Raw genomic sequence first — 14,061 nt, 5'->3', positions numbered from 1 at the left:
CTTTTCAGATCAGCATAAGAATTTTTCCTATCTGATACCACTTTTATACAATCCCGTATCACTTTAACTTTTTCTTCAGTTTCTTTAATCAGATCAACTCCATGAATCCGATTGTCCTTGAGTTCTGTCCAGTACAATGGAGTTCAGCACTTCCTACCATATAAGGCCTCATAAGGTGCCATCTTCAAACTTGTTTGGAAACTATTATTGTAGGCAAATTCTATCAATGGCAGGTATTTTTCCCAAGTACCCTGAAATTCAAGGATGCAACAACACAACATGTCCTCGAGAATCTAAATCATCCGCTCAAACTGACCATCAGTCAGAGGATGAAAAGCTGTGCTAAAACTTAACTTCGTACCTAAAGCTTCTTGTAACTTCTTCCAGAATCTCGAAGTGAACCTCAGGCCTCTGTCTAAAATAATCGACAGTGGTACTTCATGTAATCTTACTATCTCAGAAATATACAAATCGGCCAATCTATCAAGAGAATAATCCATCCTTACTAGAATGAAATGAGCCGACTTTGTCAATTTATCCACTATAACCCATATGACATCTTTCCTTTTCAGAGTCATAGGTAGTCTTGTGACGAAGTCCATGGTAACCCTGTCCCACTTCCATTCGGGGACTATTACAGGCTGTAACAAACATGAAGGCACCTGATGTTCAGCTTTAACTTGCTGACATACTAGGAATTTCGATACATATTCAGAAACATCTCTTTTCATGCCATTCCACCAGTACATCTTCTTTAAATCGTTGTACATCTTGGTACTTCTCGGGTGAATAGACAAATGATTGTTATGTGCTTCTTGCAAAATCTTCCGAATAAGTTCAATGTCTTTGGGTACACAAACCCTATCTTTAAACATTAAACATCCATCAGGAATAATTCGAAAATCTGACTCAACAACAGACTCACATTGAGCCCTTTTGGCTTGCAAGCCATCATCATTAAGCTGAGCATCATGAATTTTTTGTAGAAATGTTGGCCTAACCTCCAGCTCGGCCAGAACTGAACCATCATCAAGCAATATCAAACGAGTATCCATGGTTCTAAAAGCATACATAGATTTTCTACTCAATGCATCGGCAACCACATTCACCTTTCTCGGGTGATAGTCGATAATTAGATCATAATCTTTAATTAATTCTAACCATCTCCGCTGTCTCAAATTTAATTTTTTTTGAGTCATCAAATATTTCAAACTCTTATGGTCCGTGAATATATGACAAGTCTCGCTATACAAATAATGCCTCCAAATTTTTAAGCCGAAAACAATAGCAACTAGTTCTAAGTCGTGGGTTGGATAATTCTTCTCGTGGGGCTTCAATTGCCGTGAAGTATAGCCTATCACCTTGCCATCTTGCATAAGCACACAACCCAATCCATTTAAGGATGCATCACTGTAGACCACAAACTCTTTTCCCAGTTCAAGTAGCACTAAAACAGGAGCTTCGGTTAGCAATGTCTTTAACTTCTCAAAACTTTGCTGACACTTCTCTCTCCATTCAAACTTAACGTCTTTCTATAGCAATTTGGTCATCAGAGTTGCTATTATGGAAAATCCTTTTACAAACCTTCGATAGTAACCGACTAAGCCCAAAAATCTTCTAACCTCGGTTACATTCTTAGGCGATTTCCATCCAACAATTGCAGAAATCTTACTTGGATCAACTCGGATGCTTTGACCCGAAACTAACTGACCCAAAAATCCAACTTCCTAGAGCCAAAACTCACTCTTGCTAAACTTAGCATACAGTTGCATTTCCCGCAAGGTCTGCAACACAATTCTTAGGTGCTTCGCATGCTCTGTCTCATCTTTAGAGTAGATGAAAATGTCGTCAATAATCACTACGACAAACTTATCCAAATATGGCCGAAAGATCCTATTCATTAGATCCATAAACACAGCTGCTACATTCATTAGCCCAAACAACATGACAAGAAATTCATAATGGCCATACCTCGTTCTGAAATCTGTCTTGGGTACATATGAGTCTTTAACTCGCAACTGATAATAGCCAGACCTCAAGTCTATCTTAGAGAATACAGTGGCTCCTCTCAACTGGTCAAACAAATTATCGATCCTTGGCAAAGGATGGTTATTTTTTATAGTCACCCTGTTCAGTTTCTGATAATCAATACATAACCTCATCGAACCATCTTTCTTCTTTACAAACAACACGGGGCCACCCCAAGGTGAGAAACTTGGCCTAGCGAATCCTTTATCCGTCAGCTCTTGCAATTGTGCTTTTAACTCCTTCAGCTTAGTAGGTGCCATTCTGTACGGGGCAATGGAAATGGGAGTCGTCCCTGGCACCAATTCAATACCAAACTCTATCTCCCCTTCAGGAGGTAATCCGGGTAACTCCTTCGGAAACACATCTGGGTACTCACATACTATCAGCATGGACTCAATCTTCAGCTCTGTTTCCTTAGTGTTCAGTACAAATGCAAGGTAGGCTTCATATCCTTTCCTCATATATCTCTGGGCAACCATTGCCGTGTTACAACTGGCGGCAAACCCAATTCTCCTGATTCGACCTGTAAAATCTTACCATCCAGACATTTCAACTTAATATACTTACTACCACAATTCACAATTACATCATGAAGGGCTAACCAATCCATACCAAGTATTACATCAAATTCATCAAATGGTAACAACATAAGGTTAGCCGGAAAACAATGACCTTGAATCATCAAAGGACAATTCTTACAGACTTTATCAACTAGGACTGATCTGGGTAGTGGTTTGACACTCTAATGATGAATTCTGTAGGTTCAATGGATATGTTCATACTAGACGCGAATCTCATACAGATATATGAATGTGTTGAACCCGGGTCAATTAAAGTAACAACACTTGTATTAAAAAGAGAGAAAGTACCTGTAATAACATCAGGAGCAGAGGCTTCCTCTCGAGTACGTATCGTATACGTTCTTGCCGGGGTTCGAACCTCTAATTTTGCAGCGTCTTTCGTCACAACTCGACTGCCACTAGCACTCCCAGGGTATCTCGGAGGTCTGCCTCGTGGAATGGGAGCATTCGACTTCAGAGTTAATTCCTCATCTTTTTCAGCTCGTTCCGGGCAGTCTTTGAGAAAATGATCAAGAGAACGACATCTGAAACATGCGTCACTTTTAATTCGGCACTCTTCGAAGTGAAATTTGTTGTAGCTCTTACACTTCGATTTTTGATCATCTACACTCCCTACACTACTCACCATCGGGGAGGAAGACCTTTGACCTCGTCGCTTAGAGCTTCTTGATCTACCCGAATATCCCACTGACGAAGTGGAGCGTCCATGCAGGCTCCTGGCTTTCTTGGTGGAGAACGAGAGTGTTTTACCGCTAAACCTCTTGCTCGTAACTCGAGCCTCTCTCTTAGCTTGTTTTCTATCATTATTAAGTTCCTCGGCCTTCTTGGTTTGATCGGCCAACACGACAAACTCCCATATTTCCAAGATCCCAATCAACAATTTGATGTCCTCATTCAGACCTTCCTCGAAGCGTTTACACATTTTTAATTCCATTTGGACCCATTCAGTTGCGTACTAACTTAGTCGTATGAACTCTTTCTCATTTTTTGCTACAGTCTTGTTACCTTGTTTGAGTTCCAGGAACTCCTTTTGCTTCGATTCTAAAAACCCTTGGCTAAGGTATTTCTTCCTAAACTCTGCTTGGAAGAAATCCCAAGTAATATTTTCTTTCAGCACTACCGAGGATACGGTCTTCCACCAATTGTATGTAATGTCCTTCAAAAGGGACATAGCACACTTCAAACATTCCTCGGGTGTGCATGACAAATCATCTAGCACCCGCGTAGTGTTCTAGAGCCAGAACTCAGCCCTTTCATTGTCATCATCAACTTTCGCTTTGAATTCCTCAGCCCCATACTTTCTAAGCTTATCTCCGAGGCTTTACTGATTCTCATCGGTGCCATACCTCGTGATACATCCTCGTCAGTTTGGTTAGGGGTGGGGGAGGTCTCAGTATTTTAGGGTGATTTCTTAGATAATCCCCAAACCATTCATCCATCATATCAGAAAAGGCATTTCGGGCCTCTTCTCGGCCTTCTGACATCAGCCTTCTACTACTACTAGATACAGCTCGTTGTGTGGAAGCTGGAGCATGGCTCTCGGATCCCTCAGACTCATCTTGTGCTTGATTAGAAGATGTCACACTATCAACACTCGAATAATGGCACTATAGCGAACTTTAACATCCTCTATGGTAGTCCTAGAACTGACTAAATCGTAGCTCTGATACCAATAAATGTAACACCCCTAACCCGTATCCAACACTGGGACAGGGCTCGAGGCATTACCAGAACTTTACACTTTCAGTATACTAACTTAGGTTACAAAATTTCCTTTGAATTTAAAACTTTTCAGTCATGAACATTTCATCCCTTGTATAGGCCTTTGAGACCTATAACATATCGGAAGGCAATACGGGACAAATACGGGCACATTCGATTAACCTTGGGCTCCTCAGAAAATTTTCCTTAACATAAAGTGACACACGCCCGTGTAGGTGGGCCGTGTGGACTCACACGCCCGTGTATCTTGGGGCACGCCCATGCCCTTCAACTGTGGGCAACACTGACTTATCAACATGGCCATGGAACACGCCCGTGCTGCTTGTTCGTGGATGAAACTATCATTTTAACATGGCCATGGTGCACGCCCGTATGGCCTTCCTGTGTACAACTTTGAGTTAAAATTTTAAGTCCAGAGGACACATGGCCATATCACGCACCTGTGGGAGGGAACCGTGTGTCATACACGGCCTAGACACACACCCGTATGTCCAACCATGCGGACTTTATTAGGCTATTTTCCAAGCCTTTAGTCACCCCTTTCTACTACTTGTGCCTAGTGGTTACCAAGTTTGAGAGAAAACATAATTTTACGCTTGTAAATAATCTTAATGAAAATAGTTGTATAGAAACCTCATATCATTGGTTTCATACATAAACGGTTATTTCCTCTTTAGTGTCATGGGTTCCCATGTCACATTAATCGATCTGAAATTGGCTCATTCATGTGACTCATTACCAATTGATAGCAACCCATCATTTGTAATTAAAACCATGCATAAAATCGTAGGTCATGGCATACTTAAGTTAAGCCAATTTTTCATGGCCATATACAAAGAGATAAACATATATTTTTTTTCATTCCTTTAGTTGTCAAATCAAATGACACATATAACAAAATACTCAAAAATACTATATATGCCATTGAACAAAATAAACGGAGTCTTTATACCAAAGCTTCTTTAGTAGATAGTGTGTTGACTCTCCAATTGTCTTCCAATCCTTATGAGTCCTTGAGCTCTGTGAGACAGGGAAAAAGGGAGGGGTAAGCATTTTCTTGCTTAGTAAGCTCGAATAACTGGAGAGTAAACTTACCGAGTAATTAGCATACATCCACATCAAAATCATGAAATCATTAATTATGAAACGATTCCTTATCACATGCACTCAATCAATGAGTTAGTTATATAACAAAGCATCACGTAATTTATGTAGATGAGCTAATCATTGATCATCTTATTGACATACATCATATTAATCCTGTTGAGTTTCTAGGAAATCTCGATGGAATACCCATTATCCGTCAATTCTTACGAATGATCATTTCACATATATGCACCCCCGTGAACCTCGCACCTCATGGCAGGATTAGCAGTCCAGGCTAAATCCCCCATATCATGAAATCAAAAGGTGATGTCGGGATTACCAGTCCAGGCTAAATCCCTTATAGTGACAACCACCCTTAATGAAATCGGATCTGAATTACCAGTCCAGGCTAAATTCAGACCCAAATAGGATTACCCATCCGGGCTAAATCCTCAATGCACATATATTCATCGGGAGGCTCAATCATTCAAGGAACACCCATCCGGGCCAGATCCTTTCCATATTTGAGATCACGAATTACCCGTCCGAGGTAAATCCTTACTGCAACACATGCAGGATCTCTTTACACATATCAATGAGGGTTTATCCATCGAGTTCCCTTTGTCAACCTCATCCGAGACATTTTTCACATGTTACCATCAAATTTGCATTCCCATGATATTTCATGCTAATAATAAATGAAATTATCATGCATTCATAGATCATTCAATTATGCATATTATGGGTTTACTTTAAGTTATCCGAACTTACCTGGTATTCATTTCAGAGTTATGTTTCAATTATTTCGAGACCTTACGTTTACCTCGATCGACCTTCAGAATTTGTTCCTCGGGTTCTCTATCAACAAAATTAACTCATTAATACACTACGTTATGCATTTCAAGTTTAATATCTACCCCCAGTCCAAATGACTATTTTGCCCCTAAACTTTCACATTTTTACGATTTTGTCCCTAGGCTCGTATAATAAAACACATGCACTCTGTATCTTACACAAGCCTAGTCGAACATTTTTCCTTCTTATGGTAGCCCAAATTATCCATTATTTTCTCTTTTCTACCATAAATCAAATAGGAAAATATGTTTATTACACATTCGTCTTTCATATCCCTCCATAATCCATCAAAATACAAGCAACTCATGCATGGGTAAATTTTTAAACATGAACCCTAACATGAAATATGGGTAGAAATGGAGAGAGCAAGCTATCGGGATTTGAAAAATACGAAGAGCATGAAAAACGGGGCTTGGGAGCACTTACTATTGAGCTTGGAAAGCTTGAAACCCTAGCTATGGAGAACCCTAAATTTTTGATTGGATGAAGGAGAAAATGGATGGTTTTGGCTTGATTTTTCCCATTTTAATTCATTAAAATGACAAATGACCAAAATGCCCTTATGCCATTTCTTTAAAATTTCATCCATGCAAGCCCATTTTTTTCCAAAAGTTTAGAATTTGGGCAAATTGCTCTCCAAGACCTTCTAATTCATAATCTAAGGCAATTTCATACAAACTGCTTCTAGAATTCAAGTTTTGCAGTTTATTGAATTTAGTCCCTAATTTCCAATTAGACACCTTATAGTTAGAATTTCTTCATGAAGCTTTAATACATGCATATACTCAAATTTTAGGCCTCATAATAATCATAAAATAAATATTTTGATGTCGAATTTGTGGTCCTGAAACAACTATTCTAACTAGGCCTTATTTCAGGATGTTACAATGATACCATTCAAAGGTATAGGAGCTAGTCATTGTGCTGCAACATGAGAAGTTCAAATGCCACAACATAGGGAGAACAATACAAAAATTTCAAGTTTTCTTTTGATGTCGTGACACAACCATAGGATGTCACGACATACCTTTAAAGCCAAACCTGAACCAAGCATACTACCTTTTGTGTCGCTACACAAGCACTAGGGTGTCTTGACACCGACCCTACATAGGAAAAATTACGAGTGAGGGGCATTTTAGTCCACACAATGGAAATTAACACGAAAACATCAACTAACTTAGGTTTGGGGACTAAGACCAACCCTAACTCTATAAATAGGCTCTTTAGACACTTGTTTAAGGATAAAATTTGATATTCTAAGTTTTTCTCTGTAATTTTAGTTTCAAATTTCTTTTCTTTTAGGCTTTAGGTTTATTTTTAGTTATTTTCTATTCATGTTCTTCAAAAAACTTTCTTTGTAATCGTGATCAAACATTTGGGGATTATTGCACTACATTTGAATACAAACAAGATTCTCTAAACTCTATCTTGATTTATTTTTTATGCATATCTTTTTTATTGAGTTTATTATGTTTATGGATTCCATTAGGAACTAATATTCTTATAGGGGATTAGCGAGTGGAGGTTTTTTTACTAATTTTTATGTAGGGTTTTCTTAGTGGATAAACTATTGGGAAAGGAAGAACTTAAACCCTAGGAAGCCATTTTAGTGGGAATTAACCTAAAATTTGTATGATCTATCCATGAACACCTTAACCCTAAATTGGTCTAAACTACAAGGTCAAAAGATAAGTAGTTCTTGTTGACTCATTAGTTTAGTGAAAGATCAAGAGATCCTGCTAGGATAACGATTAGTTGATTGAATAGAAACCCAAAATAGGAATTGGTTATGATTACCAAAGTGAGCTAATCACCCATGTTTACATTTGATTAAGTCTAGAAATTAGTTTTCTAAAATCTATTTTATTTATGAAATTTTGATTCTTATTTATAAAAACGAAAAAAAATTCTTCTTTATGATTTGTCATAATATAATTTATTTGTTTTACTAATTAATTCTATTTGAATTTAGGTTAACTTTAATTTAGTACTCACCTTCATTGGGTACGATCCTCGAAGTACTCACCTACTTCATTGTAACTATATTACAACATAACCTGTATACTTGCAGACACCGCCTTAATTTCATATCTTTAGTTGCAGTATTCACACTCTGGATGTTAGTTCATCCAGAGGCGGTCAAAAGTGTACCTCTAGGAATATTGGGGAATGTACTCCCAAGATAAGGGTTCTAACTAAGGGACAAAATGTCTGTCAAGACTTCATAGGAAGGAAACAAGTAAGTAATTTGGTAGAATTACATAATCTTTAGAATGATGAACTATGTGTTCGCCAAAGGGGCAAGACCTACTTAAGGTCAACACTGTATAGAAACATCAACATCTCCTTCAAGACTAGTGTATGGAAAGATAGAGTCCACTAAGGATTGGTCCAACCATAGAAGTCTACCAAAGAGGGTATGACTTGAAGATCCTTGGGCTAGATGATAAGAGAGCGCTACCATTAAGGTATAAGATGGTAGACAGGCACACGACCAAGACAACTAGAGGAAAACGAACACCCTGTGTAAGGGAAAAAATGAAATGAAGGAAAGACAAGAAGTATGGATAGGATTTGCGACTATGGCGAGGTTTTTGGATTGCGGACTAGAGGAGAGTCTGACTTGAGGAAGGTCCCACGGTGAGTTGTGTAGGTCAAAGGTTTGAATGGGGTTTGCCACCCTGATGTAGAATACTCACCTTAAGCAAGCAAGGATTAAACTTAAGTTTATTTTATTTTACATTTGTTACCCTCGTATAATAGGGTTAAATTATGGTGCAGTAAAAGAAATCACTAAGTTAAATTAAACTTACAAGGGTTTGTCATATGTTCGCAGGACTTGCAGGGATGATCAAGGACTTTGAGTAAGGACTAAGCCGGATAGTATGGGGTTTGAAGATTACAATAAGTTTAAAGTCTTTTTTTTAAACAAAACAAAACAGACCTTAAAGGCCTAGGTTTCATTTATAGCATCTAGAATTACAAGATCGTGAATCTCTTTTGGATAATTCACATCAAAATTCTAAATACAATTATTACTGAATTCAAATATGCTAATAAAATCAGCAAGCTTATTGCTGGATCTAGGCGTCCAAGTGATGACTGCATCCTCAAAGGACTTTAGCTTCTTATAAATATCTTTAGCTCGCTGTCCCAAAAACATTATATCCTGATCCCTTCTATTAATTTTATTCACAATATTTGCATTGTCAGATTCAAATTGAACCTTTTTTAAATTCAAACTTTTTTGCCAAGCTGACGTCTTCCTCAATAGCCATTATTTCGGCCCATTCACTATTAAAAGTCATATCTTTTACATAGCCATACCTTCCTAAAAGAAAACCATCTTCATCCTTGACAATCACACTCAATCCTATTTTCCCCTCTTCAATGGTAGCGTCCACATTTATTTTCACCACCCCGCACGGCAGGTTTATCCATTTACGACCAGTAGGTTGACTAGGGAGCATCGGTCTTTCGCTAAAGTTATGGATCTTGAAGTTGTTGCTTAACGTCAAAGCTCTATTCCAGATAGTATTCGCATCCTCTTCTTTGCCACGAAAAGTCAAATTATTTCTATTATTCTAGGAGTTTCAAATGATGGTAATGAAGTTTTCCATAGCTTTTTTATCAAGGATTCTCAAGGCCATCTCCAACCAGTTGATTGATAAGTCATAATTTATACATATTTTTATCCCATGCTTAGCATATTTTTGGATGAATTATCATCAGATTTGTGGAATTCGATGCACTTAATCCTTTAATTTCATGTTTTATACTTAGGTGAGCATAGGAGAGTAAAAAGAGCGATAAACGGGCTGAAAATGGAGAAAATGGGTCAAAGTGGGAAATCAACATGGCTTGGACTTCCTCACACTGGTAGTTCACACGCTCGTGTCTATTAAAAAGATTGCAAGAAGGCCTAAGCTACCTCACACAGGCGTGTCCTTGTAACACCCCGAACCCGAGACCGACACCGGAGTCGGACACGAGATGTTAACAAACTTTGAAAAAATTTTCCAGACACTGCCCAGTCTGAGTACTAGTCGCTTCAAAAATCATATCTTGAGATTCACAACTCGAAATTCAGTTTTGTGATTTTTCCCTGAAACTAGACTCATGTCCCCACCTATGTATTTTTTTCTAGAATTTTTGGTCGGGCCAATTAGTACAGTTTATTAGTCAAAGTCTCCCATGTTACAGGGGTCGACTACACTGACCTTTTCCCATTACGACTTGGATATCTCTCTGCACAGAGCTTCAATACTGATGCCGTTTGTTTCTATAGAAACTAGACTCAGAGAGGAATCCATACATATATGGTATGACCCCTAATTATCTCTGGTCAATTTATAGTGAATTTCCAAAGTCGGAACAGGGAATCCAGAAACTGTTCTGGCCCTGTTCCACAAGAACCCGAATATCTCTTACTGTACTGTTCCTATGATTGTTTCGTTACTTCCATATGAAAGTAGATTCATCAAGGTTCGATTACATAATTTAATCACTATTTAATTCCACTCCTGCGAATTCTTGTGATTTTTCCAATCCACACCACTGCTGCTATCAGCTTCTGTTTTCAAAGTAAACCTTACCTAATTTGGGGTTTCATGGACCAACTAGGGCCTGGTCAAACATAAGCCCACATATGATCATACTTAGCCATTCCAGTGGCTGATCATTTGCTCAACACTTCCATTCCAACTATAGTTACATCATGAAACCATTTATACATTCATAAACACGAATGGTCTAATGCCATACTCCACTTCTACAAGCCATTTTCGCATGGCTGTACACTTATACATTTCATAAAGTACTCGAAAGACAACAATGGGTAGTCCTATACATGCCATATCAAAATTCAACCAAAATAGTACCCAAAAGAGCCTTTGATAGTGTGGGCGACTTCGACGTCAAGATCCCGAGTCCGATAGCTGGAGAACCAAAAAATCTATAAAACAGAGGAGCAATGGAACGAAGTAAGCAATTTATGCTTAGTAAGTTTTGAGCAAGAAATTCCAGCATAAACAAAGAATAACACACATTTAGCTAAATGGAATATTTCATAATACGCAATTTACCGATATCAAACTTGCTTCACAACATTAACAACCCTTATGTACATACACAATAGACTAACTTAGCCGAAGGCCGGTAGCTCGTTTATCAACTGAGCGAACATTTATTTGTAAGGGCTCGATTAAATTCAACACATACGTAACATATCCCATATTGGGATGTTTTTCAAGTATTCGCTGGAATTTTACAGCAAGCTCATTCATTATCAAATCACGTACCTTCGGGATTTAACCGGATATAGCTCCTCGTTCAAATGCCTTCGGGACATAGCCCGGTTTTAGTAACTCACACGAATGCCTTCGGGACTTAACCCGGATTTAATAACTCGCACGAATGCCTTCGGGACTTAACCCGGATTTAGTATCTCGCACAAAGGCCTTCGGATCTTAGTCCGGATATATATTCACTTAGCACAAAGCCTTCGGGACTTAGCCCGGACAGCATTCAATTAATCATGCACATCTAACAATAATTCATGGCACATTCATATTTCATTTTCATTTGCGAAACTCAAACACAAGGCACATATCATCCTTGCACATTCGGCTCAATAGCCTCACATAGAGCATGATTTAATCACATCGTAATTTAAGCTCACTTACTCAAGAACTTACCTCGGGTGTTGTCGAACGATTCCGCTAGCTATTCAACCACTTTTTCCTTCCCTTTATCGGATTTTTTTCCCCTTTGCTCTTGAGCTTAATCAAACAAATAAATTGATTTCATCATTTAGGCATCAAAAAGATGAACACAAGGCACTTAGCCCATATTTATACATTTGACATTAAAGTCTCAAACATGCAAAAATCATGCATCAACACAACATATTAGCTAATTTCTTTCCCCTTGGCCGAATATGCATGTCTATTTTTGGGGTCGATTTCAACACTTAATACACACATATACACACTAGTAAAGCATCCTCCCCCTTTTCATCAATTTAACACATGCATTGCTCATTAACATGCAAAGTTACATTCGGCCTTAGCACACATCTTGCTAGCCGATTCTTCTCCATTTAGCAACCAATGCACATATGTGCTCACACAAAAATGCTAAAAAGGAGGTTCAAGAATCATCAAGCCATCATCACATGCATCATTAACAAGCTTCATATTTTGCATGCAATGGCATTAACACAACCTCCACCTAGGCCGAATCTTAACTCATCCTCAAGCCTCATCACCACAACATCAAACATCAACCAAGAATGATGCATCCATGGTCAAGTGCCATTTCCATCACATAGCAAGATTTAGACCATGGGCTAGGTAGAACTCAAGCTAACAACTAAAACATGCATGCATCTCATGGAACATCATCAAACATACCTTAGCCTAACTACATGCATGGCCGAATCTCTTCACCTTTCTTCTTCTTTCCTCCTTAAAATTTTTGGCCAAGGATGAACCAAAGGATGAGAAATTTTTTTCTTTGTTTTTCTTTCTAATTTAGGCTAAATGAAGGTGAGAAAGGATGAACACAAATTTTTCTCCTTTCTTCTCTTTAGCTCACGGCAATGGGGGGGCAACCACACATTTTTTTTTCTTTTGTTTCCATTTCTTTATTACCCATACTCCTTATTTTATTCTTCCATTAACAAAACATGTTTCATGACATGTTTTGCCCATCATTCCTTGTCATGGCCGGCCACTACTCATTAGGGGGGGAATTTGACATGCAAGTCCGCCCTTTGTCCACATGCACTAATAGGTCCTCACACATTGACCTATCACATTTTAGAATTTTCTCACATAAGTCCTATTGACTAAATTCACATGAAATCAACCAAATTGAAGCTTGAAATTTTCACTCATTCTTAATTACATATTCTAGACAATAAGTATCACATTCAAACATTTCGGTGACTCGGTTTAGCGGTCCCGAAACCACTTCCCGACTAGGGTCAACTTTGGGCTGTCACAGTCCTTGTGAGCCCAAGTCTAGTTCTACTCGGAAAAGGCCACTTTTGAGGGTTTTGAAGCATTCTAAAGTCTATATAAACACCCGAGGAGGCACCTAAGAGACACATGGAGTAGGAGGCAAGGAATTACTCGAAGAAAGCCGATTGATCCATCTTAGAAACCGGATTCTCCTTCAAGACTAAAGATCTCCCTTCAATTTCCTTCAGGGGTTTTTGGGTTTTCTTTATATTTTGTTATTATTATTCTTTTGAGATGTTTCCTTTTACACTTATGAACTAAGTCCCCTAAATACCTAAGGGGAATGAAACCTAATATGGATCTTGTTATTATTTTCTGAATTATATGATAAATACTTGATTTGTTCTTAATTATGTGTTCTTAATTCTTTTTTTAATATTCCAGGATATTGATTCAAGTGTTGATATGCTGATTTAGAGGAGAAAAATGTCCCTGTCTAAGAGTCGATCTAGCATAATTAAGCAGAGCTGATTGCACCCCTAGACATAGGGCGACATAAATCTGTCGGATTAGGGTCAAACCTAATAAGGGAATCCATAGATCGAGTTAATGCAACACTAGAGGTTTTAATTAGAAGGAGATTTCAATTAATAAACCTAGGGTAGACGTTGTTAGTCTCGAGAGAGATAATAATATAACTTAGGGATTTCTGCGGATTGAGTCAAGTGAATAAATCGTCTGGTTTCGAGTTAAGTAACAAGTGAAGTCTAGGTGGAATTTTCCTTGGGTATTATCCAAATCAATCAGTTTTCCCAAAAGTATTT

Source organism: Gossypium hirsutum, chromosome A02 (genome assembly GCF_007990345.1).
Source record: "Gossypium hirsutum isolate 1008001.06 chromosome A02, Gossypium_hirsutum_v2.1, whole genome shotgun sequence".
In the NCBI taxonomy this organism is placed as follows: domain Eukaryota; kingdom Viridiplantae; phylum Streptophyta; class Magnoliopsida; order Malvales; family Malvaceae; genus Gossypium; species Gossypium hirsutum.
Note: the sequence above shows the minus strand (reverse complement) of the source record.